This window comes from Equus przewalskii, chromosome 6, assembly GCF_037783145.1.
Source record: "Equus przewalskii isolate Varuska chromosome 6, EquPr2, whole genome shotgun sequence".
NCBI lineage: Eukaryota > Metazoa > Chordata > Mammalia > Perissodactyla > Equidae > Equus > Equus przewalskii.
The window spans coordinates 1,740,088-1,753,085 of record NC_091836.1 but is presented as its reverse complement, the minus strand read 5'-3'; the positions used below and the strand labels follow the sequence as shown (position 1 = coordinate 1,753,085).

At 58.3% G+C, this 12,998-nt stretch overlaps 1 protein-coding gene across 4 annotated transcripts in view; it reads left to right on the top strand.

Moving 5' to 3' along the window:
• GNG7 (G protein subunit gamma 7) overlaps positions 1 to 12,998 on the top strand; it is a 126,074-nt gene that overhangs the window by 32,797 nt on the left and 80,279 nt on the right. The window lies entirely within an intron of this gene.

Here is a 12,998-nt window from a genome sequence, read left to right as displayed (position 1 = left end):
TGTGCAACCAGCCGTGCCGCCTGCTTTCAGCTTCGTCCTGGAGAGGCTTCATTAGGGAGCTCTGGTCCTTTACTCCGTGTCCCGTGCGTGTGGAGGGTGACCCATCCAGGGCCACCGCCAAGAGCAGAGCTGGGTTGCTGGATATGAGTGGCCTTTATAACGTACGAGGAGGAAACCATGTGACGAGCGGTTAGAGGGGCCTCTGTGTCCCGCCTCGCTGTCTGATTTACTGTCACTCTCGGTGTGTCTTCCTGCCCGGCCGGGAAGCCCAACTCCTGCTCCTTCTTCTTGTTTCCTAAACGTCTTTGCTGTTCTGGTGGAGTCTTCTGTTTCATGTGATCTTTAGAATGAACTTCCGGTTTCTGACAAAAATTCGGGTGGAACTTGGATCAGAGTTGTGCTTAGCTGATCGATAAGTTGGAGGGAGATCTGATGTCTTTCTAGTGTTGAATGTTCCCATCCCGCGTGCGTGTGCATGGAAGAAAAAATGTCGGAAAAGAAGGCGGACCCCAAAGACAACACGTCCGTCGTATGATTCCATTTAGATGAAATTTCTAGAAAAGGCTGATCTGTAGGGCAAGAAAGGTGATTGGTGGTTGCTAGGTGCTGGGGTGTGAAGGCAACTAGCTGTGGATTCGTACCAGGAAGGTTGTGGGGTGAAGGAACGGGTCCAGAATGGTGTGGCGGGCATGGCCACACAGCCCTGCGAACTCGCTAAAGGATCTTTGAGCTGTGCGCTTCAAACCGGGGAATTTTGTAACAGGTAAAGTGCGCCGCAGTGAAATTAAAATACACATATTTTAGCTAAGCTTGGGAGAGAAGCCGTCCCCGGGGACAGAGACCAAAAGCTGAGATCGGAGCCCTGGTCTCCGACTGACTTGTTTATGCTGAGCCTGGGTCCAACATAGATTTCAAGCGTGAACTCTGGTTTGCAAAGTTGCCAACCAAGATTGGGAGTCTGGCAAACCGCTGGGAGGCCGGCGAGTGAGGTTGGGCAGGGCGTCTGTGTCTGCGCGGCGTGCGTGACGAGCGAGCCCTGCTCAGCAGTTCTCTTCAGTGCCCACGCCAGGTGGACTTCCCGTAAGAAGAGACAGTAAATGCAGACAATTAAAGAGGAAAGATGAAGTCACCCAAAATGCCCACCCGACAATGATGGTTGCCGACATCTTGGGGAGCGTCCCCCCCCCAATCTCTCTGTGAAGTGCATTCACAGACACACACACACACTTGATTTTAGATAAACTGGATTTTCTCTTTAATGTGCCCATTTGCTTGATGTGCGTCTTTCCTTGTCAATAAACCTGGATTCCTTCATCTTTCCTACGCTGGTTTAACATTCCACGTTATAAGGGAATTGTGATTTCTTCTTAAGTAATTTTATAATTGATTTAACTGGTCTCTTTGTGGGTTTTTTGGAAATGTTTCTTTTCTTTTCTTTTCGTTTTTCTTTTGCTATGACCTGGGATGAACGTCCTTGCACAGACTTTGTACATCTTTCATCCTTGGCTGGTTGTAGTTTGGGGTCAATTCCTGTAAGTGGGTTTGTGGGGTGTGTGTGTTTATATCGGGGTGTTCTCATTGACATTTTGACTTGCAGCCACCGGGACCCCCAGAAATGCACATTTCCCACCCCAGGCCCGTTCCCCACCCTCCCAGCTACAGTTTGATGTCTTTGCCAGTCTGACCGGCCAGGACGATCTCAGCTGCTTTGTCGGGGTCTCGCGGTTGTTCGTGGTGTCAGCCTTTTCTCTCGGGTGTTTATCCTGCCAACGGCCCGGCTGTGCTCTCTACTGACCTTTCCACTGGGGTCTCCCTCCCTCACGGATTCGTTCGAGCTCTTCACACACACTTGCATGTGAACTTCAACTTGCTCTGTTCTCCGTCGGGACGCCGTCTGCTGTCTGTCACCCACACGGTGAGCATCTCTCTGAGTGCGTCTTTGCGCCTGGCTTACAGCCGGTTTCGCCGTAGGGGATTTTAAACATTTTGTGTACACCTGCATCCTCCTTTGTATTTTGTGTGGCCATCTTCCAAATTTCAAGATGATAAAAAACAATTCACCTGTATTTTGTTCACACTGCATTTTTTTTTTTTTTTTTTGCTGGAGAAGAGTCACCCTGAGCTAACATCTGTTGCCAATCTTCCTCTTTTTTTTTGTTTTTTCCCTCCCCAAAGCCCCAGTATGTATTTGTGTATAGTGTAAGTCCTCCTGGTTCTTCTCTGAGAGCCGCCACCACGGCACGGCTGCTGACAGATGGGTGGTTCTGCGACCGGGAACTGAATCCGGGCCGCCGAGGCAGAGAGTGCCGAACTTTAACCACTGGGCCATCAGGGCTGGCTCCAGACGGCACATTTTACACTCGATCTTTGAGCTGTTTTGAAATTCAGCTGTGCTGGTGGGTCTCACCTGGGGGTGATTCTGACCCCCTACGCCCACCCAGGGGACACCGGGCCATGTCTGGGGACGCCTGTGGTTGTCACGACTGGGGGTGACATCTGGCATCCTGGCATCGAGTGGGTGGGGACCAAGGATGCTGCTCAACCCCCCACAGCGCCCAGGACGGCCCCCCAGACCATGACTTGGCAGTGCTGATGGGGACAGACCCTGTTGGAGGGAGAGGGCTGAGCTGGCCCGCGTGCTGCATGGGGGTCTTGCTGGGGTTCTCCTTCCAAAGGAGCCTACTGTCTCCCGGAGGAAATCCTCGAAGCCGGGAGTCCAGGCTGTGGCTGATTGTTTTCCAGTTTAATAGTCGCTCGACAAGCGCATCCTGTTTTCCAGGCACCGTGTTGGGTGTCTGCAGGCCTCCTCGCGCTCGGCTCCCCGGCAGCCCCGGGGCGGCTTTGGCGCTCCTCTTTGCCCTACAGGGGACGAGACGAAGGCTGCGCAAGTCATGCAAGACTCTAGCTGGGGTCACCCGTGGCTGGGGGGGGCGGGCCGCCTCTCCAGGAGAACTGGGGTGTCACCGACTGGGGCCATGCCGCTCATCCCGGTGACAGGGCCAGGCTCTGATCCGCTGCTCTGAATGTCTGCAGACGGGGCGCTGAAAGATGAGCAGGAGTCTGGGGCTCCTGGGGGACGGGCGGCAGAGCACTGCAGTTCCCTCTGGCGGCCACCAGGGGGCGGAGGAGGCCCATGGGTCTCCAGCGGGGCCCGGCCCTGAGCCAGGTGTGGATGGAGATGCTGGGTGGGTGCAGGTGGGCTCCCCAGGTGTCTCCAGTCTACCCCTCGCCCCTCTTAGAACCCTGTGACCATCCCATCCCTGTTCTCCGGAACATTCCAGTTCAGCCCCGAGAGTCCCCTGTTCCAGGGGGCCCCCCTGCCTCGCACGCAGACCTGGAGCCTCTGCCCGTGAGGACCAGCGTCAGCCGGCCGGCCCCGACTGTTGGGTGTAGGAGGGAGACGGAAAGCACGGGTTCTGCAACCTTATGGGGTTCAGGGTGCCCACACCCCCCAACCCCACCCTGGACCAGGGCATGGCCGTGTGGCCGGGGAAGTGAAGATGCAAAGGGTGGAGGTGGGGTGCCCGGCTGCCGCTCTGCCGCCCCAAAGGATGGGGTCTTGTCTCTGGACTCTCCCTCCATCGCCTGGAGCGAGGGCTGGTGGCTCTGGCCACGTGGAGTCTCCCCCAGGCCGGCCCCACGCAGCCCCTCCTTTGGGACTCACCCCTCGGAAGCCCCCTCGGGCCTCCTGGTGTGGAATCTGCTCTGTGTCCCCCTGTCTCAGCCTGTGTCACACCTTCGAGTACAGTGATGTGGGTCGTTACTGCCTGGCTCGGTGGGACACGTGGTGACCTTCTCAAAGACTTCATTTGGTGGGCGAGCCCTGGGGCCGAGTGGTTAAGTTCATGCACTCCGCTTTGGCGGCCCCAGGGCTCGCCACTTCCGATCCTGGATGTGGACCTAGCACCGCTCATCAAGCCATGCTGTGGTGGCGTCCCACGTAGAAGAACTAGAATGATCTACAACTAGGACATAGAACTATGTACTGAGACTTTGGGGAGGAAAAAAAAAAGAGGAAGAATGGCAACAGATGTTAGCTCAGGGCCAATCTTCCTCACCAAAAAAAAAAAAAAAAAAAAAGACTTCACTTGTTCCCTCGGCAAGGACTTCCGAGTGTCTGCCTGGGCCAGGCTCTGGCGACACAGCAGTCACCAGGATGAGCAAAACCCCAGCTCTCATGGAGCTAACGTTCTAGTGAGACTGAGGACCCGTAGTAGGGTCTCACCTTCTATGACATCAGGGCTGGGCATTCCCTGGGACAGAGCCGTCCTGGGTCCCGTAGGGGGTTGAGCAGCATCCCTGGTCTCCACCAACTCGATGCCAGGAGCTCCCCCAGTGTGACAATCACAGATGTCCCCAGACATCGCCCAGTGTCCCCTGGGGGCAAGACCACCCAGGGGGGCCCCCTGCTTGCTGGCTCCTCTCACTCTCAGTTTTTGGACGTGGTTCAGTTTCCCCTGTGTGCGTCTTCCCATCGGCTCAGAAGCTCTGAGGGGCTGGGACCACAGCCGGGTGACTGCTGCCTCATGGGGTGGCTAGCGAGTGTCCCCATAGCGTGGCGGCCATGCAGTGCAAAGGGCTTCTGAAGGACACCTCTGATGCCCCGTCCCTGGAGGACACTGACCTTTCACCTTGCGAGTCACCTGGTCTCGGCTTTCCTTTCGTATGTGACATCGCTGTTGAGCTGAACTCAGTGTCCAGAGCTGTGCCTTTCTATATGGGGGCCCTTGGGCGCCTGAAATGGGGCCGCAAGTGGAAATCATAATATTTTGCATAAATTGGGCTATACCTACGATTCTTAATTGAGGGCAATCTTGCCCCCAGGGGACACTGAGTGATGTCTGGGGACATCTGTGGTTGTCACACTGGGGGTGCTCCTGGCATCGAGTGGGTGGGGCCAGGGATGCTGCTGAAACCCCCGCATCCCCCAGGACGGCCCCCCAGAGATGACCCGGCCCCGAGGTCACAGTGCTGAGAGGGCCCCTGGCCTGGGGCAAGCGTTTGCCCAGCCCTCTGGCTCCCTGCCTCGAGCACAGAAGAACTCGGTGACCTCCGAGCGGCAGAGCGTGCTTCTCTGATAGCTCCCAGGGGCTCTCGAGCGTTTCTGCGGAAAGCGCTCCCAGCGCCCTTTATCTCGAGAGGGTGGCCCTTGTGTGGGGCCAGCTCCAGCCCCAGCGTTGGAAATCGGGGCGTGCGCCTTCCCCTGCTGGGTTGCCCGCCTTCAGTGCGTCCTGGGCGTGTTGAAATCCACGTTATTATCAGTTCTTTCCATGGACAAGTTGTTCTGCTGTAAGAACAAGGCCGAGATATGCAGTCAAACCTTTAAAAGTTCTGCTGGCGGAAGGTCACGGCTGCCCCACCGCCTTTCCCGGCAGAAATGTGTGCCCTCGGGGCGGGAATACGGGGTGCCATGCTGAACCCGGCCAGGGTGGGGGGGACCCCACCACAGCCCACAGTACCCTTGCCCTCGCCCTGTGGCCTCCCATTCTGGAGACCCGGCCGTGTGGGGCTTCCCAAGGCGGCAGGGGCGTCTCAGACACAAGCTTGACCCCCTGCCCCCTACAGCACAGTCTCACCCGGGGCGATCCTGTCCCCAGGGGACCCCGGGCAATGTATGGGGACATCTGTGCTTGTCACACTGTGGGGGTGCTCCTGGCATCGAGTGTAGGAGCAAGGATGCTGCTCCGCACCCCACAGCGCCCGGGACGGCCCCCCGACAGAGAATGGCTTGGTTCCAAACCTCAGCCGTGCCGAGGGGAGAGACCCGGCTCCGCGAGATTCTTGCTCCCAGGGTGACTTGAGATCATTCTCTTTACTCTGTGTGTTGTGTTGTCTCTGTGCTTCCCACCTGAGTCCCGATCCACGAGCCCTCTCTTTCGGACCCTGAGGGCTCGGTCGTCCTCTCCCGGCTTGGTTAGCGCTAACACCGCCTCATTTTACTTGTTTGAAAATCGAGGCCCAGAGAAGTTCCCGTCCAAGATCTCTGGAGCAGGGGGTCCGTGGGCGGGGCAGCTGGAAGGGGAAGAGCCCGGCCGGCATTAGAGGCACCTGGACCACCACATCCCCAGGCACGTGCTTGTTGCTAGGCAACCGCTCGCACAGTCAGCCTCCCTGAGGATGCGGGTGAGGCACGTAGACGCTCATCCGGAGAGTCATTGAACTGAGGACCTCCTTTGACTCAAAGCACACAGGGGTGACAGTCACGTATGACAAGACGGTGGTGGGCCGGGGGAAGTGGTGGGGCCGTGATGAGGCCAAGGGGGGCTCATTCAGGTGGTCCCTGCAACACCCCGGCCTGATCCCACTGAGCCCGTGGGCGTTGAGGCCATGGCCTCGGCTCCTCCTCGCCCTTCCGCCCTGCTTCATTCTTTCAGTCAACAAACGCCCGTGGGCCAGGTCCCTGGAGGCTGACGCTGTTGCATCTGCCTGCAGAAGCCCCCAGGACAGTGGGAGGTGGGGGTTAGGAGGGCCCAGGTGGGGTGTGCTCAGGAGTTGGGGGACAGACCTGGGGGCTGAGGGCAGGGCCCACTGGTGGCTGGCATGTTGGGAACTTGTCTCTGATTGCCATAGAGTGAATCACTAATTGCTTCTGATTTCCACTGGTGTCCCCCCAAAGTTCAAATGTTACAACCTAACCCCCAGTGTGATAGTCATCGGAGGTGGGGCCTCTGGGAGGTGTGACATTGTCGTTTGTAATAAATCCATCTTTTGGCCTTCCTCTGCGCTTCCTGGCTCACAGCTCCCCAAAGCCTTGGAATTTCCTGGGCCACGGGAGCACCCCCTTGTGTGCAGCTGAATATGAGAGTGACTATGAAACCCGAGGGCGCCCTGCCCTGCCGTCACGTGAAGGGCGTAGCAGCTAGCTGCGGCTGCGTAACAAGTCGCTATAGATCTAGCTGCTTAAGCCACAGGTGTTTATCAGCGCCTGGTTCTGCAAGCCAGAAGTGTGGACGCGGCGTGGCTGGGTCTCATGGGACTGCCCTCAGAGCGCTGGCCAGAGCTGCGTTCTCATCTGAGGCTCAACTGGGGAAGGAGCCGCTTCCAAACTCACTCACGTCGTTGGCAGAATTCAGTTCCTTGCGGTCATCGGACTGAAGTTCCCCGTGGTCTTGGTAGCTGTCGGTCGGGGACCACTCTCCGCCCTTACGAGGCCGCTCTCCGGTCTTGTCCTGGCTGCTTGGTCTCCTCCGTAGGCCCCCTCACACCTCCAGCCTCTCACTTCACTGTGGGCCCTGCCCTTTGCAGGGGATCACCTGATTAGTCCAGGCCCACCCTTGTGAATTCACTTTTGATTAACTCAAAGTCAACCGATATGGGACCCTCGTGACATCCTCCAAACCCCTCCTTCCGTACAAAGTAATCTGATCAGGGGAGCAGCATCTTACCGTGTTCACAGGTCCTGTCCGCACACGGGGGTTAGTCGACAGGGTGTGTTCCTTGGCAGGGGGCGGGCAGGAATTCGGGGGCTTTTAAAATCCTGCTGGCCACAGAGGGGAAGAAAAGGACATAATCCTTCGAGACACAGCCAGCGCTAAGCCTCAGGCAGGGCCCAGCAGGTGGCGTCTTCACCCTCCTCTTCTGACTCCCACGCATCCTTGCAAGGAGTTTTACCAGGACTCTAGGGGGAGACAGGTGGTGTTTGGGGCCGGCTCGGCTTGCGTTGTCCCTGTCACGGCTAAACGTACCCACGGCTTCACCTCATTTTTTAGTTTTTTTTTTTTTTTTTTGAGGAAGATTAGCCCTGAGCTAACATCTACTGCCAATCCTCCTTTTTTGCTGAGGAAGACTGGCCCTGAGCTCACATCTGTGCCCATCTTCCTCTACTTTATATGTGGGATGCCTACCACAGCGTGACTTGCAAAGTCGTGCCGTGTCCGCACCCGGGATCCAAACCGGTGAACCCCGGGCCACCGAGAAGCGGAACGGGCATGCTTAACCGCTGTGCCACTGGCCTGGCCCTCACCTCACTTTTAAAAATGCCTTTATTTTGAAATAGTTCCAGATTCATAGGAAGTTGCAAAAAAATCACGCGGAGCGATCCCGTGCCCCCTCCCCCGGCTTCCCCCGCGCTGGCATCTCGTGTAACTGTTGCGAGTCCAGGAAATTGGCACGGGGCCTGTGTGTGCAGAGTTCCGCACCGCTTATCACGTGTGCAGTGCCAGCTTCGCCCCGTTTGTGAGCGTGGGGGACCACCGCACGACCACGAGGTGGAGAGGGCGCGTGTGTGTGGGGTCGGGGGGGGGGCAGGGGCAGAACAGACGTAAATGTCTAAATCGCGTGGCACCGTGGGCCCCTCGCTGGGCGTTCAGGGCGGCCCCCTCCTCTGTCCTCCCACAGCTCGGTGGGGTCTCGGTGGCCACCTCTCCGGGCAGCCAGCCCTTCCAGTGGGTTTATTTGGGGCTGGAGGGCAGCAAGGTTGCAGGAGCTGCCAGCACCAGAAGGCCCAGGTTCAAACCCACTCGCACGGGTGCCCCAGGCAGCTCACCTGACCTCTCTGAGCTCGGAGGGTGGGCTGGCTGGCGTCTGTGGGAGGACCACCAAGTACTGCCCCGTGATGCCCTGGAGGGATGGATGACTGGGAGGGCCAAGAGTTAACTGTGAGAGGCTCCAGTTCTTTCCAGGGTGGAGGACCCGGCCCTCATTCTTCCCCATCCATTCCACTCCCCTCCAGAGACCAACTAAGATGCCCCATTGTTTGAATAAACCCCCAACTTTCCCCAAAGTTCCCCTCTGTCTCTTCCACGCCGGGCACAGAGCCTGATGCATAGGAGGTGTTCCCCGGGGGGCTGCTGTGTGTTTATTCCTTACGGCGGCACTAACGGTAGCAAAGCCCGCCACCTCTCGGACACCTCCGGTGGGAGGCAGAATTCCAAGATGGCGCCCAGACTCCTGCCCACTGGTGTCCGTGCCCCGTCTGATGCCCTGCTCTTAGGGGTGAGCAGAATCTGGGAATAGATGGGATGGTTAGGATAATGCGATACGGCAAAAGGGATTTTGCAGCTGTCACGAGGACTCAATCAGTTGACTTTGAGTTCATCTGGAGGGAGATTATCTGGGTGGGTCTGACCTAATCAGGGGAGCTCTTAAAAGAGACCAGAAGCAAGTCTAGAGGAGCCACAGCCACAGAGACAGAAAGTGGATGGGGGGCCAGGGGCCGAGGGAGGGGTGGGAGTCAGTGTTTCACGGGGACAGAGCTTCCGTTTGGGGAGATGGAAAGTTCTGGAGACGGATGGAGGGGATGGTTGCACAGCGTGAATGTGCTTCATGCCACTGGGCTGTGCGCTTAAAAATGATGAGGCTGGTAATGTATTTTTGCCATAATAAAGAGAGCGAGAGAGACCAGAAGCAGCGGCAGACGCGCTCCTGGCCTTGACCAAAGCCGACAGCCACCTTGTGAGCTGCCTGTGGAGGAGCCCACGTGGCCTGGAGGGACTGGGAGCGCCCCCACCCAACAGCCAGCAAGAAAACGGGGACCCCAGTCCTCCAGCGGCAGGTGACGGATCTGCCAAGCACTTGCCTGAGCTCGGACGGGGACCCCGAGTTCCAGATGGAGAACTCAGCCCGTCCAGTCCCTTGATTTCAAGCTCGCGAGAGCCCGAGTTGAGGACCCAGGGCCCCATTTCCTGCCACGGAAGCCGTGAGCCGACAAACGGGCGTTGTTTTAAATGGCTAAGTTGGGGGCCGTTCGTCAGGCGGCAGTAGCTGACCGAGACACCTACCACGCCGGCCTCAGACGCTCATTCTGAAACCCCCCACATCTCTGTGGATTCAAGACAATTATCTTCACTTCAGCGATGAGAAAACAGGAGCAGGGAGGTGCTCAGTAACTTGCCCGGGGCCACCAGGTAACTGTTCTGTGATATTCAAATCCGCTGTATCTGTCACCGGGCCAGGCCGTGAGCTCCTTCAGCTCCGGGATCTGGTCCAACCCCCTCGCTGGATGTTTAGCGAGTGACTGACAGAAGGAAGGACAGAATGAGCTCGGGGAGGAATCCTCATCTGACCTTGACAGACAGCTGAGCCTGTGACCTGGCCCGGTGACTGACTCGTGGGGGACAGCGGACGGATGCTGGAGAATGTAGTTGTCATCCCCTAAAAGGAGTGATGCTCATACGGGGCTTCCCTGCCTGAGTCACGCCCCGGAGCTGAGGTCTGAGCCCATGAGACTCCTGGAATGTGGCTCGTCCTGACGAATATTCTGATTCACAGGGACGGGCTCGCAGCCAGGCGCCCCCAGCCCCGCCAGCCAGGAGCAGCGGGGAGGGCCGGGTCTGGGTGGGTGTTTATGACACCAGTCGTGACAACCACAAATGTCCCCAGACATCGCCCGGTGGCCCCCTGGGGGACAGACTCACTCCGGCTGGGCCCCCGGTCGAGTGAACTGATGGTCACAACATTGCCGGAGAGTGAGAGCAGGTGCCGGCCCCGGGGTCTCCCGTTGGGGCCTCTGGGAGGCCTTCCTGGAGGAAGTGACATCTGGGTTGAGGTTGACGATGCCCTGAAGCTGACCGGGGTGGGGGGAACCCTCTGGGAGGTGGGAGCTGTGCATGCCTAGGAGCAGAGGCTGGTCCCGGGACAGTGGGCAGGGGTACAGGGTGACAGAAGGAGATGAAATCTTCAGTTCTGAGACCTCGTCCCCGTGCCCGGGTGCAGCAAGGGCTCTGCGTGGACCGGAGTGTGTCCCTCATCCACTTGTCATTGGCCAGCTGCCTCTCCCTCTCGTCTCCCAGCTCTGCCTTCCTCCTTCCCGGGACCCCCAGTCAGCTGGCTTCTCTGGTATCCATGGAAACGCTGGGATGTGCGTGAGGGCCCGAGGCCCCTCCGCGAGCTGGTGGCAGCCCTGGACCCCTGCTCGCGGCCCTGGCACCCTTGCCCTTGACCGTGACCCCCGGCCCAGAGCCCGCGCCCCTGGAGGTTACCCAACCCTCCGCCCTGCAGGCCCGCGGGTCCCAGCTCTGCGTCCACCAGGAAGGTCGGCCGGCGGCTGGGCGGTGCTTCTGTGTCCCGAGCTGACCTTGTTTTCCTGTTCTCGGGGCGGGAACAGCCCGGCTGCGGAGCAGACCTCTCCAGGCTCAGTAAACACCGGGGGATGGGGGGCTGGGAGGGTACGGGTTTCCTTGTCCACCCGCCTGCTGCTCCTTGGGAACTCTCCAGAAAGGCTGGTGAGCCTGGTTCCCTGCCCAGAAGACTCAGATTCGCTCAGCTGCCTCCCGGGGGGAGCCCGGTGGAGATGCCAGCTGGGGGTGGTCACCGGCGTCCTGAGGCCACCTGGGTTGCCATGTTTACTCATTGGCTGTATTGTTCCACACATGGCAAGAGCAGGACACATGGGGCCTCGTTTGTGTTTGGGGCACCTTCTTTTCTTTGTTTTTTTTTTTTTTTATTGTGATAAAATACACATAACTTAAAATTTACTGTCATAACCGTTTTTCAGTGCACAGCTCGGTAGCATGGAGCACATTCATGTTGCTATGCAGCCATTCCCACCATCCGTCTCCAGAACTTTCCATCTCCCCAAACTGAAGCTCTGTCCCCAGGAAACACTGACTCCCACCCCTCCCCCAGCCCCTGGCCCCCCATCCACTTTCTGTCTCTGTGGATGTGGCTCCTCTGGGGACCTCCTGTGAGTGGACCACACAGTGTGTGTCCTTCTGTGTCTGGCTCACGTCACTGAGCATCACGTCCTCCAGGTCCCTCCATGTTGGAGCAGGCGTCAGGATCTCCTTCCTTTTCATGGCTGTGTAGTATTCCAGGGTGTGGATGGACATGTTGTGTGTGTCTGTCACCCATCCATGAACACCAGGGGTGTGTCCACCTCTTGGCTACTGTGAACATGGGTGTGCAATTATCTGTCTGAGTTCCTGCTTTCAATTTTCTTGGGGTATGAAATACCTTTTTGTTCTGGTTTTGACACCTCAGCCCCAGCCTGCAGGTCCCCGTCCACCCGCAGGTCACGGGGGAGCCCAGTCTGAGCCACAGAATCAGGGACCTGCACCATGAGCTGGCTTCTCCCTCGCCCACCCTCGCTTGGGCCCACACACCTCTAGGAAGAGAAATAGATTTTTGCATCCATAACTGTGCCCTGGTATAAAAATTCAGAAGCTGCCAGTGGCAGACGGTGAGACCGATGTCTCCCCAACCCCTGCTGCCAGCTCTCGGCCTCCCTTGCTGGTGGCAACTGCCATGACCAACTTCTGGGTCTCTCCCTAGATATGCTCTGCCTCCCGGGCAACATTCCGACCATTAATTTTTACAGGATAAAGTCGTGCATCCCTCGTAGGCTTAAGGCCGCTGAAGGAGGGGCTCAGAGGGACGCTGGGGGCCGTGAGCGCATCAGCTTCAGGCCAGCTCACCTGCCGGGCGCCATGGAGCCACAGAGGACGCACCCGTCCCGCGTGCCTGGCCCCAGACCGGGCGTAGTCGATAATAATAATAATTTACCCCCGTGTTATGGACCCAATGTCTGTGGCCCCCCAAATTCTCATGCTGAGGCCCTGACCCCCGGTGGGACGGTGTCAGGGGGCGCGGCCTTTGAGTGATTTGGGTTAGCTGAGGTCATAGGGGTGGGGCCCGCGATGGGATTAGTGTCCTTGCAACAAGAGGAAGAGATCAGAGCTCGCTCTGCACCGCGTGAGGACTCGGGGAGGGGGGCCTTCTGCAGGCCGGGAGGAGAGTCCTCACGAGGAGCCAACCCTGCTGGCCCTGATAGTGGACTCCAGCCTCCAGGACGGTGAGGGACAAAGGTCTGTTACGTCTTTGATGTTCTGGGAGCGCAGCCCGAGGGGACTAACACATCCCGTCAAAAGTCAGTGTCAAAGGGGGCGACCTGGAAGGGCAGAGTGAACACTTGTGAGGACGAGGGCGGGGGAAGCTGACCCTCGATGATGGATGATCGGAGGGGTTTGACGGTGGGGTGGGTTGAACTGGCTTCTCAATCCTTGATGGGGGTGCAGAGTGGGAGACCCGGGAGGGGCTATCAGCGTCCTGGGGCCGCTGTA